The sequence below is a fragment of the Lissotriton helveticus genome, chromosome 10 (assembly GCF_964261635.1).
Source record: "Lissotriton helveticus chromosome 10, aLisHel1.1, whole genome shotgun sequence".
NCBI classification, from domain to species: domain Eukaryota; kingdom Metazoa; phylum Chordata; class Amphibia; order Caudata; family Salamandridae; genus Lissotriton; species Lissotriton helveticus.
Window position 1 is genome coordinate 1211190116 of NC_136071.1, and position 19844 is coordinate 1211209959.

The 19844-nt window shown below is 42.9% G+C and overlaps 1 protein-coding gene across 1 annotated transcript in view; it reads left to right on the forward strand.

Moving 5' to 3' along the window:
- LOC144784217 (vomeronasal type-2 receptor 26-like) overlaps positions 1–19844 on the forward strand; it is a 252587-nt gene that overhangs the window by 41513 nt on the left and 191230 nt on the right. The window lies entirely within an intron of this gene.

Below are 19844 nucleotides of genomic sequence, written 5' to 3' on the forward strand. Positions count from 1 at the left end.
TCTCCTGCATGCCACTGAAGGCGCGAGGACAGACTCAGCTGTGAAGTGTGCTGGCAGCATTCTGAGCTATGCACTTCACCAATGTCTTTGCAGAGTGTGCTTATCCCACACTTGTGCTTAGTCAGTCAGGAGGTAGAGTAGCAGTAATTCAATTGAGGGTGTGCAGAAGTTTAGATTAGGGTAGTTTTCATTTTGGTAGCACCGTCTTAGTTAGTTAGAAAATACCTAAGGAGATTATTACTGAGAGTTCAACACAAGACATAGAAGAGAAAAAAGAATACTGAAATAGAAGAAGAAGCTTACCTGTTCTTCACATTAGAACCAATTACAAGGAAGTCTCCTCATTTCTAGGATGGCAAGTATAAGCCTGTAAAAAAGATAATGTAAATAAGATTTGATGTAATAAAAGATTAGTAGTTTTAAAGAACAAGGTAAAGGTTAAAAGGGAACAACGTAATAGAAAAAAAATTCACTTTCTAAAAGACGAAAAAAAAGAAGAGAACCAAAGGCCTTGGCATAACGGGTAAGAGAGAGTGAGAATACTAATATTTTAAGAGAAGCAGAAAGAGAAAAAAGTAATAGAAGTTAGTAATTTTGTGTTGTTATTTTACTCGCAGTTCACATAGGAAATACTAGAACAAGAGGTGGTACCAAAAAGACGCCGAGAGCAGGACGTAGAAGCGAACCATGAAAAGCAAGGCAGCCTCTTCTATGTCCCCATCCCCTTTTCGCTGACAGGGTTCACCTGAGCAATTGTGACATAATGGCTCAGGTAGAGGTCTGTTTGGGTAATTGGGAAAATCCAGCTTTCTGCTCCTGTGAGTATGAGGAATAATTGTGAGTACAATAGTCGTGCCTGACACCCTCACTACTGCAAGAGTATGTATATTGGCTCAAGGCATCCTACATTTTGGTACCACATGGGGAAAGAGGAACAGCACAAAATCTTTTTACATTTGGTACAGTCCTGCCCCCTACCTTGAGCCAATGCAACACAGCAACTTTGGTTGCTGGTCTCGAGGCATGAAAACATAGTGAATATTTCTCTTGAAGTCCAGTTGGTTGCTAAGAATACTCCTATGACATTCTATTCCTGAATATAGTTTAGAATTTTTATATAATTTTTTTATAATGTTGGTAATTTAGGGCCAGATATAGGTAAAACTGAAATACAGAGTCCTTAATAGCGAATTTTACCAATTTGCAATTAAGAATTCGGTATTGCAGATGTAGATAAACAAATCGGTAAAAATTACTGATTCGGTAAAAATCTGTAAAAATCACTGATTCCTTAATACCGATTCGGTAATTAGCGAATCCGGTATTTTGAAAAATCACAAATCGTTGAATCAGCCAATCCTGTGCTTCCTTATGACCTCACAACCAGGAAGTGGCCACACCCATGCAGCTGCACTGATCCTGAAGCTGTTGGAGAGGCAGGGAGCACAACAACCCAGGAGCAACTTTTCCAAGTTTTTGCTGACATCCCAGACCAGAAATGGACAACCAGGAGAAGGAAAAGGAGGCAGGAGAGCGCAAAATGAAACACAAATTCAAAGAGAGGGAGCTGGAGGTCCTGATTGAGGAGGTGACAAAGGACCATGAAAAACTGTTTGGAAAAAATACCCTGCACGTCCCTGAATCACAGAAGAGGCAGATATGGCTGGTTATCCAGGAAAGGATTAATGCCCTTGGTGTAACCCAGCACTCCATTGAAGAACTTAACAAACGCTGGTATGACCTCAGGAAGCGTGCAAATGAGAGGTTGGCAGTAACCCTGGGCGAAGCACTACGCTACGCTCGCGTAGTTTGCGAAGTTTGCGCAACTTCGCACTACGCGAGCTGCACGTAGCACAGTGCGAACACGCGCAGCGTAGCGTAGTGCAACGCTCATTTTTTGCTTGTTCGCGGTCCTCAATGTCATGTTCGCGACCGTGAGCAAGCAAAATGACATCCCGGCGAGACTCTCAACGCGGGGAGGTCAGGTTTCTCATTGCGAGTGGTCGTGCATGCTCGCGAGATGAGAAACTACCAGTTTGCGTTGAGAAAGCTGCTGCTCGAGTAAAAATCTACTCGAGCGGCAGAAAACTACAGCTCGCACTGTGCAAGATGCCGTTTTCAATGATTGCACAGTGCCGGATGCTTGTTCGCACTGTGCAATCATTGAAACTGCATCTTGCACAGTGCGAACATGCTACTACTCAGCTCGCGTAGTGCTACGTGAAGTTTGCGTAGTGCGAAGTGCACTTCGCGTAGCTTCGCGTAGCGCTACTTCGCAAACTACGCCCACCCTTAGTTGGCAGAGAGAATGAAGCAAGCCAAGCAGACAGGTGAAGGGAGATCCACAGCACCTGCACCAACTGCCCTGGATCTCCTGGTGGAGTCCACCCTCCAGCCGGAGAGTGTGAGTGGGATTGGGGATGCAGACAGCTCAGCCAGAGATGGCAACAGGCAAGGTAAGATGCATGCACAGCATGCTGTGCCCCCCACTCCCTAACCCCAATCCCCATTCCCCAATGAGGTAGTATGATTCCCACTCCAGTACATGTTCTACTAAAATCCAGCAATGCATTATGGGAGATGTAGTCAGAAGTAACACATATCATACCAGTCAGTCCACTGAACCCAAAGGCATGTGACACACATCAACAATTAGCACACAGAGGACAGTCAGTTGATTGGCAGTCATGACATTTATTATTACGCAAATGCTGCCAGACAAGTGAGCAAATTTACATTCTGTCTCCATAGGCAAGCCTTCGCGCAGGGCTGCAGAAGGGGATACAGGAAAGGCACCCAGGAGGGAGAAAACACAGGGGGAGGAGGTCTTGTCACCTCCAGAGCGCACCACACCACCACCACCAGCACCACCACCATCACCACCACCACCACCACCACCACCACCATCACCATCACCACCATCACCAGCATCACCAGCATCACCACCTTCACCATCACCGCCACCACCACCGAGAGCCAGGAGACAGTGGCTAGCCTTCAGCAGATGGAAGTGTCCGAGGAGGACAGCATGGGAGGCCAACCTTCCACGCTGGTAGAGGATAAATCAGTGCAGGCACCCAGTCCCCCACTGAGCACGCCCAGACAGGTGTCAGTTGCCGCAGAGCAAGGGAAGCCAGTCCTGCTGCACAGGGCGAGTATCCAAGTGTATTGGCTGGTCTTGAGGGGAATATGCTCAAGGTGCATCGCCTGCAAGGCAAAGCAATGAGATCAGTGTAACAGCAGATGGTCCACATGAATAGACACATGCTGGTAATCAAAGAGGGCATTAACAGCATGAACAATACTGTGGCTGAGGGCATGAGAGAGACTTGTCAGAGGTAGTGAGGCTACTCTGCAGCAAAATGGATGAAGATTGTTTCGTGAGGCTCAGGGACCGGCAGAAATTGGACAACTACACTAAGGCAGTGAACCGCCTCTCCACTGCCACCTCTGTGCTCTGCAGGCGCTCGGTGGCCATGCAGGAGGAGATGGCCCACTGCAGCCATAAGGGGCTGGTCACAGTGACCAGTGCACTGGAAGTGCTACAAACAAACCAAATAGCCCCTACAGGTGCAGGTGATGGGGGTGATAGTGAAGAGGAAACAAGCCGCAGTAGCATCACGCCCCCGATAACCGAGTCCAGGAGGTGCAGCAAACGCCACAGAGCTGCCACAGGACAGAACGCCAGTGAGGACAGTGTGCCCAGGGAATGCAGCAGTAATGTGCGTGGGCACAGGAAATAATGCCAGCCATCACCTCGTATTGTGAAATGTGTGATGTAACCCATTTTGCATTTGGAATGTCCATAGCATATTGGTCTGGCATGTTGAGGCCTTCATGTTGTGGCAGTGTGCTATGCTATTGCCTGAGTTAAGGTTAATAACACACTCTCACTCAATTACAGTAACTGGCTGTGTCTCCTTACTTACTCAGAAATAGCTGTGTGTGATCTCAGCCCGTCTGTGTCTCCCATCTGGTGCTGCTGCCACACCTGCTGCGCTGTGCTCTGGCTATGAACAATCCTCACCCTCATACTCGGAGTCAGTTATTTGCACTGCTGTTCCTTTCTTTGTGGCAAGGTTATGAAGCATGGCACATGTTGCTATTATTTTACAGCAGATGTTGGGGCGGTACTGACGTGCACCTCCACTTTTGTGGAGGCAGCGAAACCTGCTTTTCAAGAGTCTGAATGTACGCTCCACAACATTGCGCGTAGATCTATGTGCCATATTGTATCTTCTCTCACTTGGGGTAGATGGGTTGAGATATGGAGTCAGGATAAATGCCTGCACGGCATATGCGCTATCACCTGAATGAGAAAGGAAGTGACATTAATAATAGTCACCAACACATTCATCCAAGGTATACATCAGGGTGTGTCACATTGATTTACCTAGCAGGTATCCTTCTAAACATTTGCCCCCAGACAGACGTGTGTAGATCCCTCTGTTCCTGAATATGTAGGAGTCATGGGTGCTCCCTGGAAATGTGGCTATAATGTCAGTGATGATGTGGTCCTCATTGCATATTACCTGCACGTTGATAGAATGTGTAGATGTGCGGCTCCGATATATGTACTCTGTAGCTACAGGTGGGCAGATTGATATGTGTGCCCCATCAATGCACCCTATTACATGTGGGAACTGTGCCTTTTGATAAAAATCCATCTTGGTTTTCTGCAGTTCCGCCTCTGTGCTAGGGAAGCATATGCAGAGATGCATTATTTGCATCATGGCATCCAGGAAAGTGTTGAAAAAACAGGACAGGCAACTCTGTGACACAACACCTGCCACCGCTATCACCCCCTGGTAACTACCTGATGCAAGTGGGTGTAGGCTTTAGAGCCCCTGCACATGTGTTGTTATAGCATGCACCCTTGGTGTCTGATGCTCCAGGAGTGGGTGCAAGTCCCATATCAGGTCTAGGATGGTTTTGGGGGTCTAGCCTGTACCGCTCATGGATTTCAGCCTCAGTCAGTTGAAATAGAGTAATGCGCAGTCTGTACACGCGTTCTTCCCGTCTCCAGATCGCCAGTCCTGCTGCTTGCATATGAAGCCGTCTTGCAATGACATAGAGAGCCGCCATTGTGTTCACACTGTTGCATTTTGGGACTGTTTAAATGAGGTGTGCCTGATTACCACCTGAGTCAGTGGTAATTAGCGACTCCTAAATACCGAAAAATTGAAAAATCTGTATTACGGAATTTTGGTACATCGATTTGCGAGTTTTTAAGGATTACTTATTTAGCGATTCGGTATTTGGGGTTTCGGTATCTGCTAATCGTAAATTAAGGAATCGGTAACTGGTTTTCTTATTTTTACCAATTCCTTATTTGGATGGCATTTGGTGTTACCTACATTGTACATGGCTAAATACCTGTGGGTAACGCAAACATTTTCTGAATTTCTGCGTTACCGACCGGTATTTAGACACCTACATCTGGCCCTTAGTGTCTTTTTTGGAACAGGAGAAGGGCATTGGTACAAGCTCAACTCAGACAAGATATAGGTCATCATCTTCGGGATCTAACTATCCAGTGGAACAACACTTTGGCAGTCCACAAAACTCGGCTCGCACCCACCCCCTCCAGCCAAGCATGTACCTCAGAATCATCCTAGACACCGAGTTAACCATGAGGCAACACATCAACACTGTCTCCTCCTCTTGTTTCCATGCCCTCCAATGGATTCCCATCTCAGCCAGGAAGATGGTCACCTCGGCCCTCATCACCATCCGAGTCGACTACAGCAATCCACTGTACATCAGAACCACCAAACAGCTCCTGAACTGCCTCGAAACCATCCAGAATGTGGCAGCAAGATTCGTCCTTGATCTCCCCAGAAAAACCAGCATCATGCCCCATCTCAGAGCCCTCCACTGTCTGCCCATCCGTGAAAGATGCCTCTTCAAACTCCTCACACACACCTACAGAGACCTCCAAAAGTCCGGACCTGCATACATCAACAACTGCCTGACATTCCACAACCTGACCATAGAGATCTGATCCTCCTCCATCGCCTTAGCCCATATCCCCCACATCCGTTGGAGCCGCTGCAGTTGAAGCTCCTCCTCCTACCTCACCACAAAGTCCTGGAACAACCTCCCGCTCCACCTGGGTGCCTCCCCAACTTTTGACTTCAGGAAACAGCTCAAGACCTGGCTCTTGAAATGCCACCACCCTCCATCCAAGGCTCACAGAACTCGAGTGCCTAGAGACCTCCCAAGGTGACAAGCCACACTCTACAAGACCCTCTGATTGACTGATAGATTGATTGATTGAGGCTCTTGACTCCTAATATACCGCTGCACATGTCACCCATTTCCAAGGCTATTCCTGGGTGAAATGGGAAGTTGTGAGCTGCGGATTTGTTTAAAGAAGGAGTAAGATGCTGACCTTCTAGTCAATAATAAAATACAATTTATTTTTTTCTAAAATAGATATTTGGTTCTGACAGTGATTGGCTCTCAAGGCTTCTTTCTTGTGATCTTAGTTCTGAAGGTTCAGGCATTCTAGGAACTTGATTCATGAAGTTGGTCAATGAGATTTTTAAATAGGCACAGGAGAAAAAACGTGTTCCGAAGCATGGATCCTTGCATGTTGACATCTGAGAACACAGTCATTATATGAGGAACACATGAGCTACAAAGCAGAGATCTGCTTTGGAGGTAATTAAAAGGCTCTCATCATTTTCTGAGGTCACTGGTGGAGTTCCCATTCATACATGTGCTATAGATGATATAGTCATAGCCAAATTCACTCATATATTCAGTGCAGGGGACAGCTAAAGGGAGGTTTAGGTCTGCTGGTTCACCAGGCTAGCAGAGATGTTGCCTACACATCCATGGCGGAGAACCATCTGCTTGATTTGTCAATCCTGTCCACCTACCTGGCTGGTATCTCCAAGCCTACGGTAGAGGGAGCCCATCATCAGCTTCTCTGTAGGTTCACTGAATTGTTAAGCAGGCACCATCTTGATTCAGATCCTGCTCAGCATTGTAGTCTATACTGGATAAGCAACCCAAAAGTGGGAGTTTGAGTAAAACAAACAATCAACAACCCTGATACGGAGTGAAATTTCTTCCTGCACTTTGGCGGTAATTGATGGATTTTCTACCTCGAACCGTCATGCTTCTCATGGAGGCATATGGAAGTAAATATAAAGCTTACTGCCTCGTCCTAACGAAGGGGCTTAAGCACAAATATGACAAGTCCAGAGGAACCAGCTAAAGCTCCACTAGTAGAAACTCAGATGTTAACTCACTCCTATACATAGTACCAGATCTGTGAGTTTGGCAGATGGGTGAACTGGCAACTTATGGCTGTTCATTTGTTTCTCCAAACTTTAAATGACACCCCTATTTGAAAAATATACTTATCAACTTGTTAGCTCACTCACCAGGCCACTCATAGTCCTAACCTCTATCCTTCCACACTGATTCACTCACTCTCCTATATTCTCAATCATCTGATCACTAACTGACTCAATTTGCTCACTTGAATTGTTGCCCCCAATCTGTCTAGAAATAAACCCTTTTGTGAGATTAACGCAACTTATACTATGCATTGTTTGAGACTTTGGATGTCTAAAGCAGAGGAGACTTTCAAGTTATATTTCATCAGCAAACTAGGAATCTTGTTGTAATCTGTGAGTACAGAGCCATGGAGTTCCACATACAATTTGAAGATAAAATTGAACTGCATGGAAGACTGGGTACACCATGGGTTATAGGGATCTTTTAGGACATGAAGGTACCTATGTGAACATCATTGTGTTGGGGGGAAAGATAGGAGGAGATCCAATGAAGGACATTGCTGGTGAATCCCATTCAGAATTTCAGTATGTCAAAGGCAGCTAAGAAGTCTAACAATCATTTGAAGGCAGGCTGACACTCATGGTTAGTAATTATGCCCTCCCTCTTCTAAGGCTTTTACATAAATTAAGAAATTGCCCTTTCTGCATGGTTTCTCCCATTTCTTTTAAACTAATGTTGCTGATTTTTAACTCTTCACGCTAAGGCATTTATGTCCAGTCCCCAGTGTATGTGCTATGACCCTTAAAACATGTCTAAAACCTAATTGACATATTTAGCTCCCCAATATACCAATGGCACAGGAAAGGTAAAATATTGCTCATGGGCTGCAGCACAGTTTGTTCCATACACTAAATTGCATTCTTTAAAGATACAGGTAAACTTATCAAGTTAACCATTTTTGACTGGTGGAACCCCTACTTTTGAAAAAATGTTGGCAGTCCTAAGTAGGCCATTTAGCCCACAAGGCAGAGTACATGGTATTTAAAATTGGAACTTGCAAGGGTTACAAATTTGTATCCTACAGTGATCAGCTGCAAGACCTATTCTCACTATTAAGGCTGTACCTTTCCTATAGGAAAATACCAAAGCTAAAATAAAGGCACAATGCTACTAAGCTTGAATTGGAAGAAGCTACACAGCAACTTAAACAGCTATTTTTAATATTTAATACAAATTCAAACCATTGGTGAAGTAGATGTTTTACTAAATATTTGGGAAATGTGACTTTTGAAAAGTTACCTTTAACCTGCCTGAGTCCTTAGTAGGTTAATTAGCATTACCCTACTGACATGACTTCCCTTAATGAGGTCTGAAAACAGCTCCCAGAGTGCAAACAAAAGCTTTGGCTTTGTTAACAAAATGTATTGCGATGAGGAAAGTTACTCATCCCATCTCAGGAAGTTCAGATGGAAGGATCTAAGAACTTAATTAATTTAAAATGGTGCAGATCAGCGAGTTTGACAGATGGGTGAACCACCAAATTTATGACTGTTCATTAGCTTTGCGAAACTCTAACTGACTCCCTCATCACACACTTACTTATCAACTTGGTAAATCACTTACCAGACATCTCAATTATTACCCTCCAGCCAGCCTCATTGACTCACTCACTCTCTTATATGCTCAATCATTTGATCACTCATTCACTTTCCACTCACTGACTCAATTTCTTTCTTGATTGGTTACCCTCAACTTGTCTTGAAATGAACACCTCAGGTTTTCACGAAGAGTAGAGTTCAGGGATGAGACTCAAAGGAGTTCACCTCTATCCAGGGCAATGAAGGGATCATTCACTGCTGCAGGGCAGTGTGTTAAAAAAGTGCTTACAGTATCTTCCAAGCCATCAGCCCCATATTGTCAATGTCTTGGCTTGGAGAATTCTGTCACACTGAGATCAACAGTTCAGCGTGGCCTCCAGAGCAACTTTATAGACAAGCCCACAGAAGAGCAGAAACAGGTTAAAAAATGGCCACTGTAGATTTCCAATGTGTACCTCATTTAGAATATAACTCTCCAGGGTGAGAGCAACATCAAACAGCATGGATTAATCAAAAGAGAGTAAGTACATTGAAGTTGATAAGTTGTAGTTGCAATTCTTTCACACAAACCTCTGATTAAACTAAAACATACCAGGCAAAATACTATTTTGCTACTGGTGAGTCATACTAGGGAGTTAGTGATTCATAAATCCTGCCAGCAACTATTACTTTGCTTTCACAAAGAAAAGCACACAGATTGAAGTTCAAAAATGGAAAACTATGGTCAAGCTCTGTACAAGCTAGCTTAGTTCTGCTTCTGCAGACCTTATTTTTATCTAACATACTTTCTTTGAAAGACACTCTTATATGTTTGTATGTATGTGGTATTTCTTTACTGCTAACCTAACCCAAAGACAGTAGAGCCCTGTGCAAGGCCATAAACAAGCATGAAGTCAGTAAGTGATAGAAGAGGTGTTTGTGTACTGTTATTGCATTCTGATATAGTGTTCTTTACAGAGGTGATTCATTAACTCTTTTGGCCTTCTTAATTGCACAAAGGGATGTTGTTTGATATCCTGTGTGCAAAAATGGAAAATACATGTTGCCTTTTTTCTTCTTTACACTTCTTAATCTGGCCATGGGTGTGCTGAGATCCACCAGAGATGCTGAGCTTTCATCAGATACACTAACCTGAGCTATCCTGTACCCAGCTGGAGCAATGTTTGAACTGTCCTAGCACGTGCCTCACTGAGATATGGACCGTATTTCTGATGGCGGTGTCACAATGTAGGGAAGGGGAAAAAAGAATAAAGAAACAAGATCTGGTCCTTTGGCTCACTGGACACCCTTGTCTGTGGTCGCTGGGTAGGCGTCCTTGACGTAATACCTGGTGGGCATTGAGGCTGTGGTGCACACTATGATATAAATGTAAACATAAATAGAACTACCCTCACAGATCATCACACCCAATGAAAGCACTCCCCTCCTCATCCCACCCTACTCATTTCAGTATCTGTATTATCTTTTTACGCAACCAGATCAACAGGTAGCCTAGGAACTTAGCTCTGGAGGCTGGCAGGATGTTGCATTCAGTTAAGTCACTGGATAATCACATGAACAAATGGAACCCTTCTCCAATCCGAAAGTACTGATGGGCACCTTACACATGTGCGCCACAATAATTAACTGTTCGGACCTGGACACTGCAGCAAGCTGGGAATGAGATGCTGAGGGCAGTGTCATATGTGCTAATAGTTCTAGTCTTGTATATACAGACTTGTTAACCTTGCCTAGAGCTGCTTAGCAAGATTTTATTGTAAGACGTTAAATATGCCCATGGGGTTGCGTGACTGGCTGTGTGACTTACTGTACAGTTTCAGATGCACTGATGTCCACTGCAGACTCATGAAACAGAATGACGATGTACAATGCAGTCTTGAGACACATAATGATGTGCTTATGTTCTCTGCAGGCTTGTGACTCAGTGTCAACAAGATACTATTATCATGAAGTCTAACAGCAACCAAACTGCTCTGAAGATGTAACAGAGGCTGCACAGATTCTTGATTGCCTAGCACCCAGGTGAAGTCAGGGAGTGCCTCCTATTTAGTTCAATAAGGCTGGCTGCTAAGTGGGGGACTAATTACCTGTTTGTATAGTCACAAGGCTGATACGTTGCCTGGTGTCTCATTTCCAGATTGTATAATAATCAAACCGAGTCTGGGTGACTCAGTTCCTGGTTGTATAGTCATCAGGCCCAGACCATAAGGCCAAGGTGTCAACATAACAACTACACACCAACTATATGGGGTGGCGGCACATACACAATAAGATGCACATATGGAAAGCACACAGATACTCCACACAGATGCATATGGGTCTTAAATGTGGGTTTATGGAGAGCACATCCACCAAGATCGTACAGCACCTGTCCAGGGATGCACTTCACGACAAGCATCATACATGATGTTGTATGTACCCATGACAGCCTGTCTTCACAATTGTCTGGACTTTCTTATGCAGTAAACCATATACTGAAAAGTGGAGCACATCTGCAAAATGTTTCGGCAAGGGACTTTATGGATAAAGTCAAACTGCAAGACAGTATTTTGGAATCTCACCTAATTAATCTCATGGCATGTCAGCGTGGTACTAACGAGTATTGGTACCGTCGTCATGGGGAATTGAAATGTATGCTAAGAAACTTAGGAACTCCTACCTGGTTCCTCACTCTTAGCTGTGCTGAGTATGCTTGGGAAGACTTACTTCATTTTCTACGAGAGGCAAATGCAAACATTGAAAATATTGAATACAAGACACCTGGAGAACTGTGCTCTTAGGATCCAGTTAATGTATGCAGGTATTTCAATCATAGGTTTGAAGCTATCATGTCTTTTATCACAAACAAAAAAAATCCTCCGCTTGGAGAGGTTTTGGATTTCTTTTGGAGAGAGGAGTATCAAGCAAGAGGTGCTCCTCACATACATATGCAGCTATGGATCAAAGATGTACCCAAATTTGAAACAGATTTGGATGAGAAAGTGATGAGTTTCATTGAACAGTATTCTACATGTGCTGTTCCGAAAAGTACAGAAGAAAACAATTTAAGACATCAAGTCTTACGGTTTCAAAGCCATCGTTGTGGAAAATACTGTCGTTGAAAGTTCAAATCCAGGGACAAGTTCTACACAAAATGTCGTTTTGCATTTCCACGACCAGTAATATCTGAAGGAAGAGTGAACAATTTTATGTCTTCTCTGCGACATACTGTGACAAGAAAATCACCGAAAAATACATACAACTTAAGAAGAAATGAAGAGTCCAAATACATAAATGACTACAACCCAGTCATTTTGTCCATGTGGAATGCTAACATGGATATTCAATATGTCGCTGACAACTCTATTGCTGTGGCTCGATATGTGACATCTTACATCACAAAATCAGAAAAGACGGAACTGAATGAAATGTGGGAGGAAATTTCACATGAAAAGAGTCTAAGTAAGAAATTGTACAGTTACAGTCTGAAGATGTTGTTGCATCGAGAAATTGGAGCATATGAATGTTCTGATCGGTTATCATCAGCAAGTCTATATGCCAAATCTAGAACAATCATTTGGGTGAGTCTATGTCTTGCTGCAACACGAAACAGAGTTTTGAAATTTGTACAAGAAATTGAGTATTTGGCGGCGAAAGAACCAAACAGTACAGATATTTTGAAGACAAACATGTTGGATACATACTGTCCGAATAGAAGTAGTCATCATGAGAACGTTTGTCTCTATGAAGTTCTACAAACCTATACTTTTAAGAGGAACATCACAGAAGATATAAATAAAGGAGTATATGCTGTAATTGGATGTGAACGATGTCTGGTGAAACAAAGAAAAGGCCATTTGATTAATCATCGAAAATTGAGTTGCGAATCTCCTGACAAAAGGGAATTTTACTATTTAGCTCTTTTGCAACTCTTTAAGCCATGGCGTACAGAAAAGGAAGTTCTTAGAGATTTTCTCAGTTATGAAGATTCCTTCAATGCAACCAAGGACACCATAGAATGTCCTGTTTTTTCAAATTATCTGCAAATGTTGAACGAGGAAATACAGCAAGAAGCTGCAATTGCAGCAGAGACAGTTCTCAAGACAGTCAGAGTTCTGCTTCATTGAGTCAGGATCCACTAGGAGGACCAATTATCCAAAATGAAGTTGCCACTGCCATGGATGAAGTGGAAAGAGCCATGGAACAAGCTCAGGAGGATGAAGATAACTTAGAAGATTTGGAAAAAGAACTAAACGTTGAGCAGAAACAAATATATGATGAAGTCACAGAACAGATTGAGCATGGTTTATGTCATGAGAAAAAAGAGCGCTCATGTACGTCATTTATGCCTGTCCGACTGTACGTGAGTGGAGAAGCAGGCACTGGAAAACGTTTTCTGATTAAAGCAATTGCAACTTATCTGCAGAACAGAACGGAGTCATCGCTGTCTTGTGTTGTTACCGCTCCAACTGGGTTGTCAGCACATAAAATTAAAGGGATTACTTTACATTGTTTATTGATGCTGCCAGTAGAGCATGATAATAAATTACAATACCACAAGCTATCTGGAGAAGCTTGTTGTGAAGTTTCCAGAGTCCTGAAGAAAATGAAACTTCTTAACATTGATGAGGTAAGCATGGTATCAAATGTAATGCTTGCTTTTGTGCATTTAAGAATGCAAGAAATTCTTAAAACAGAGTATGATTTGTTATTTGGAGGCAAACACATCATTGCTTTTGGAGATCTACTGCAGCTAACTCCAGTGAAAGAACAACCAGTGTTTAAAATGCTTACGCATGAAGATACAAGGAAGTGCCTAGGAAGCATTGGAAATGTTAACATATGGTTAAATTTCAAATATGCAGAACTGCTTCAAAATATGCGCCAGGCAAAGGATGAAGATTATAAAAATATTCTACAAGATGTAAGAATTGGAAAAGTAAGTGAGCATGGCAAAGAAGCTTTACATGCACGATTAATTTCAAATTTGTTTCCAAACGAAAATATTCTCCGAGAATATTTTTAAGAAAATTCTTGAAAACATATCTGTGATATGCTTGATGCCAACTCTGCAAGAATGTTCAATCTTCAACAACAAAATGTTAAAGTTAGAAAATAAAGAGATTGTGAAACTGGAAGCTATTGATAAAATAGAGCAAGAAGGAGCAACTATTATTTTATCAGAAAAGTTGAAATCCAAATTGCATTCTTTAGAGAAGACAATATCTAAAACTGCTGGTTTGGAAAAGACTCTGTATGCATGTTTAAATTGTCGTATAATTTTACGACGGAATTTACATGTGGAAAGAGGTTTAGTAAATGGAGCAATGGGTCATGTTGTTGATTTTGTGAATTACCGAAATAGAGATGGAATTGAATTTTTTTAAATTAAATTTGATGGAATTGAAGAAGTACAACAAATCAGTCGTTGTTCTGCTCGATTTTTGCTTGTGAAAGATTTATATGTCCGCCGAAAACAGTTTCCTGTTTCTTTGGCATATGCGGTGACTATTCATAAATCTCAAGGTTTAAGTGTAGATAGTGCTTTGGTGAATATTGGAAGTTCTGTTTTCAAGGAGGGTATGGCATATGTTGCGTTATCTCGAGTCAGAACTCTATCTGGATTGTACTTGATTGATTTTGATCAGACAAAGATTAATGCAGATCTAAATTGTGTAAAAGAATATAATAGGTTAAGAAGAGAGTATGCTCCAAATTTACCTCAATATCCTCTATTTGAAAAGCGTGTGGTAGGCCAAAAAAGAAGAAATGAGAAAAATTGTAGTAAAGTTGTAGCAAAAAGAAAAAAGGTAGATGAACCAGTAATTGTAAGCAGAAAGGAAAAGGATTCAGTTAAAGATGTTGTTGGATTTCAGTTTGAAAACAGTTCTGGTGTCAACTGCTATGCTAATGTCGTGGTTATTGTTGTTTTTTTTCTTCAAACTTTACAAGAACAGATTGTTGAAAATCGGGATCAAAGATTTTGTTGTTTGTGGAATTCTGTGTTTGAGAAATGTAGCAGTGATAGAACAAAAATAGAAAGTGTTTCTGAAATTCAAAATGTTTTAGACATATGTTCTGGTCTAAATCAATTTTCACAGAATAATCAGCAAGATTTTCAGGAATTTCTAATGTATATGCTTGTTGTATTGCAAGATGAAGGTATAGATGTAGAAAATCTTTTTGGCCTTTCTTATAAATGGCGCATAACTGCGACAATTGTTCCTTTTCAAGTACTACTATAATAGACACTAAAAGATTTATATATTTGACTTTACCAGACTGCAAATCAGTGTATTTTAATAATCTAGTTAGAGAAGCAAATCAAAACATGGTCTGTGCTCAATGTAAATCTGCAATGCTATCAACATTATTTATACAAAGATATGGACAGTATGTAATTTTAATGTTCCAACGATGTAGACGTGATGGAACTAAATTGACAACTTTAATAAAAAATGTTGTGGCTTCTCAATTATCAATTTCAAGAAGAACCTTTGCAACTGCAGCAATTATTTACCATGATGGTCCTTCGACAACATCAGGACATTACACAGCTTATTTAAAATGTCAAAAAGGCTGGACTAATTGTAATGATACTCAATTGACTTTCAAACAACGTTTGCCTTCTGACTTACAAAATTCTTACCTAGTGTTCTTACAACCGAAAGTTTAGGAAAGGTAATTGGCTATGAAGATTGGAGCAGTTAATAAAACTTAGTTTGCTGTTCAAAATTACATTGTGAGTGAGAGTGATCAAGATAATAAAAAACGTGTAGTTGTCATAGAGGTAGTGTAAGTGTATCACATAGTGAGTGATATATCAGTATTATAGGAAATGTTGGTCATGACTGAGCCACAGCTGGAAATATAACTATTGTTATATGATGTAAAAGCTTTTCTTTCAGAAACTCAGGTAAATTGAAGTTTAACAGTACTATTGAGTAATTTCCAAAGAAAAGGACTTTCCATATACTATTTGGCCTCGTGGAAAAGTAAGTGGACCAGAAATGAGTTAAGATATGTTTTTTCTAAGTTTTACATTATTGATTGAAAAGTTGTATGGGTTTTTTAAACACAATCCTTTTTGATTGTGTTTTTTTGCCCGCTGTCATATGATGAGTAGTATTGAACTCACTGTTTTAAGTGAAATTCAATATATTCCGAGAACAGCAAAAATGAACCATATAACATGTTGTACAAGTTATTTTGTATTTTGAATGATGAAATAAATACTATACCCCCCTTGTCTCACGCTCACTCACCTTTTTCCACCCTCTATCGCCCCTCTTAACTCACCCTCACTGCCCTTCTCTCACCCTCCCTCACCTCCGTTCCCTTACTCCACTTCCCTCACTACCCCTCATTCCCCATTCCTTCACTGCCCTTTCCCTCGCTCCCCTCCACCACTTTCCAGCTCTCAGTCTCTCTACTTCACTCCCCTTCCCCTTCTTTCCTTCCTTTTCTCCCTCAGTAATTCCCTTTTCCTTACTCACCTTACTCCACTTCACTCACTCCTTCTCTCACTCCCTCTGTCCTCTCACATCCTCACTCCCCTTCCATCACTCTCTCACTCTTAGCCTCACACTCTCCATCCTCTCACTCTCTCACTCCTTTTCCGTCACGCTCACTCCCTTCAACTCACCAACACTCCCTCATTTACCTTTCTATGCTCCCTCACTTAGTGCGCTACTCTTACTCCTTCCTTCACTACCTCTATGTCCTCAATCCCTCACTCCCCTTGTCTTAAGCTCACTCGCCTTTATCCACCTTCTATCACTCCTCTTTCCTCAACCTCACTGCCCTTCTCTCACCCTCCCTCACTCCCGTTCCCTTACTGCACTTCCCTCACTTATCCTCATTCTCCATCCTTAACTGCCCTTCCCCTTACTCTCCTCCCGCAGTCACCTTTTCACAGTCCCTCTGCTTCACTCCCCTTCCCCTTCTTTCCTTCCTTTGCTCCCTCAGTCATTCTCCTTCCCTTAATCAACTTACTCAACTTTACTCACTCCTTCTCTCACTCCCTCTGTCCTCTCACTTCCTCACTCCTCTTCCCTCACTCCCTCTCTGTTACCCTCACTCCCTCTGTCCCCTCACTCTATCACGCCCCTTTACTCACCCTTACTCAGCTTCCATCCCTCATTGTCGTGAAAGCACCCTCACTCACTCCCCCTTCCCTGTCACTCACTCCCCTTTCCTTACTCCCCTTTCCTCCTTTAGTTTTGATAACTCACATTCCTTTAGTATCTTACTCACCTTCAGTTCATTTCTCTCTCCCTCTCTTCCTCTCTGTCACTGAATCTATCCGCCTCATTATCCTCTTAGTAATGTGCTCTCCCTCTATTTCTTTTTCCCTCTCTCTGTCCTTCACCATTCCTTTGTTTCCCTTTCTGTGTCCTTCACTCCTACTTTATCTCTTAGTACCCTTTTATGACTTTTAATCTCCTACCTTGTCGCTTGTATTTTGAAATATATATTATAAATATTATAACTTACTTTTTTTTCTCTTCCACAGATATTAAATTTAGTACAAATATGTAATTAAGTTTACATTACTTATAAGGTAAGTTTGACAAACAAAATGTACTTTCTCATCACTCTTTTCCTTAACCTCACTACTCTTCTCTCACCCACCCACATCCCGTTCCCTTACTCCGCTTCCCTCACTTATTCTCATTCCCCATGTTTACTCCCCTTTCCCTCACTCCCCTCCCAAACTCACCTTCTTTCAGACCCCCTGCTTTACTTCCCTTCCCCTCTCTTCCCTTCCTTTGCTCCTTCACTCATTCCCCTTCCTTTACTCACCTTACTCCATTTCACTTACTCCTTCTCTCACTCCCTCTGTCCTCTCACTTCCTCACTCCCCTTCCCTCACTCCCTCTCTCTTAGCCTTTCTCTCTCCGTCCCTTCACTCTCTCACTCCTCTTCCGTCACGCTCACTCCCTATAACTCACCCACACTCCCTCACTTACCTTTCTTTGCTCCCTTACTCAGTCCTTTTCTCTCACTCTTTCCTTCACTACCTCTATGTCCTCACTCCCTCATTCCCCTTGTCTTACACTCACTCGCCTCTATTCAGCCTCTATCATCCCTCTTTCCTCAACCTCACTGCCGTTCTCTCACCCTCCCTCACTCCTGTTCCCTTACTCCGGTTCCCTCACTTATCCTCATTCCCCATCCTTAACTCCCCTTCCCCTTTCTCTCCTCACGCACTCACCTTTTCCCAGTCCCTCTGCTTCACACCCCTTCCCCTTCTTTCCTTCCTTTGCTCCCTCAGTCATTCCCCTTCCCTCACTCACCTTACTCCTCTTTACTCACTCCTTCTCTCACTCCCTCTGTCCTCTCACTTCCTCACTCCTCTTCCCTCACTCCCTCTCTGTTACCCTCATTCCCATTGTCCCCTCACTCTCTTACGCCCCTACACTCACTCTCACTCACCTTCCATCCCTCATTGTCGTGATTCCACCCTCACTCACTCCCCCTTCCCTGTCACTCACTCCCCTTTCCTTACTCCCCTTTCTTCCTTTAGTTTTCCTAACTCACATTCCTTTAGTATCTTACTCACCTTCCCTTCATTTCTCTCTCCTTCTCTTCCTCTCTGTCACTGAATGTATCCGTCTCCTTATCCTCTTAGTAATTTGCTCTCCCTCTATTTCTTTTTCACTCTCTCTGTCCTTCACCATTCCTTTGTTTCCCTTTCTGTGTACTTCACTCCTACTTTATTTCTTAGTACCCTTTTATGACTTTTAATCTCCTGCCTTGTCTCTTGTACTTTGAAATAAATATTATAAAAATTATAAGTAATTTTTTTCACAGGCATTAAATTTATAAAAAATATGTCATTACGTTTACATTACTTATAAGGTAAGTTTGACAAACAAAATTTACTTTCTCATCACTCTTTTCCTTAACCTCACTACTCTTCTCTCAACCACCCTCACCCCCGTTCCCTTACTCTGCTCCCCTCACTTATTCTCATTCCCCATGTTTACTCCCCTTTCCCTCGCTCCCCTCCCACACTCACCTTCTTTTAGATCCCCTGCTTTACTTCCCTTCACCTTTCTTCCCTTCCTTCACTCCCTCACTCATTCCCCTTCCCTCACTCACCTTACTCCACTTCACTCACACCTTCTCTCACTCCCACTGTCCTCTCACATCCTCACTCCCCTTCCCTTACTCTCTCTCTCTTAGCCTCACTCCCTCGCTTATTTTTCTTTGCTCCCTCACTCAGTCCCTTTCTGTCACTCCTTCCTTCACTCCCTCTATCACCTCACTCCCTCACTCCCCTTGTGTTACCCACACTTACTTTTATCCACCCTCTTTCACCCCTATTTACTCATGCTCTCTACCCTTCTCTCACCCTCCCTCACCCCCGTTCCCTTACTCCAGTTCCCTCACTACCCCTTATTCCCCATCCTTCTCTCCCCTTCCCTTTACTTTCATCCCCCACTCACCTTCTCTCAGTACCTATGCTTTAGTCCTCTTCCCCTCTATTTCCTTCCTTCGCCCACTCACTCATTCCCCTTCCCTCACTTACCTTACTCCACTTCACTCACGCCTTCTCTCACTCCCTCTGTCCTGTCACATCCTCATTCTCCTTCCCTCACTCCCTCTCTTTTAGCTTCACTACCTCTGTCCCCTCACTCTCTCAGTCCCCTTCCCTCATGCTCACTCCCTTTAACTCACCCACACTCCCTCACTTACCTTTCTATGCATCCTCACTCAGTCCCCTTCTCTCTCTCTTTCCTTCACTCTCTCTGTCTCCTCACTCCCTCACTCCCCTTGTCTCACGCTCACTTGCCTTTATCCACCCTCTATCACCACTCTTTCCTTAACCTCACTGCGCTTCTCTTACCCTTCCTCACCCCCGTTCCCTTACTCCGCTTTCCTCACTTATCCTCATTCCCCATGTTCACTCCCCTTCCCCTCACTCACCTCCCACACTCACCTTCTTTCAGTCCCCCTGCTTCACTTCCCTTCCCCTCTCTTCCCTTCCTTCGCTCACTCACTCAT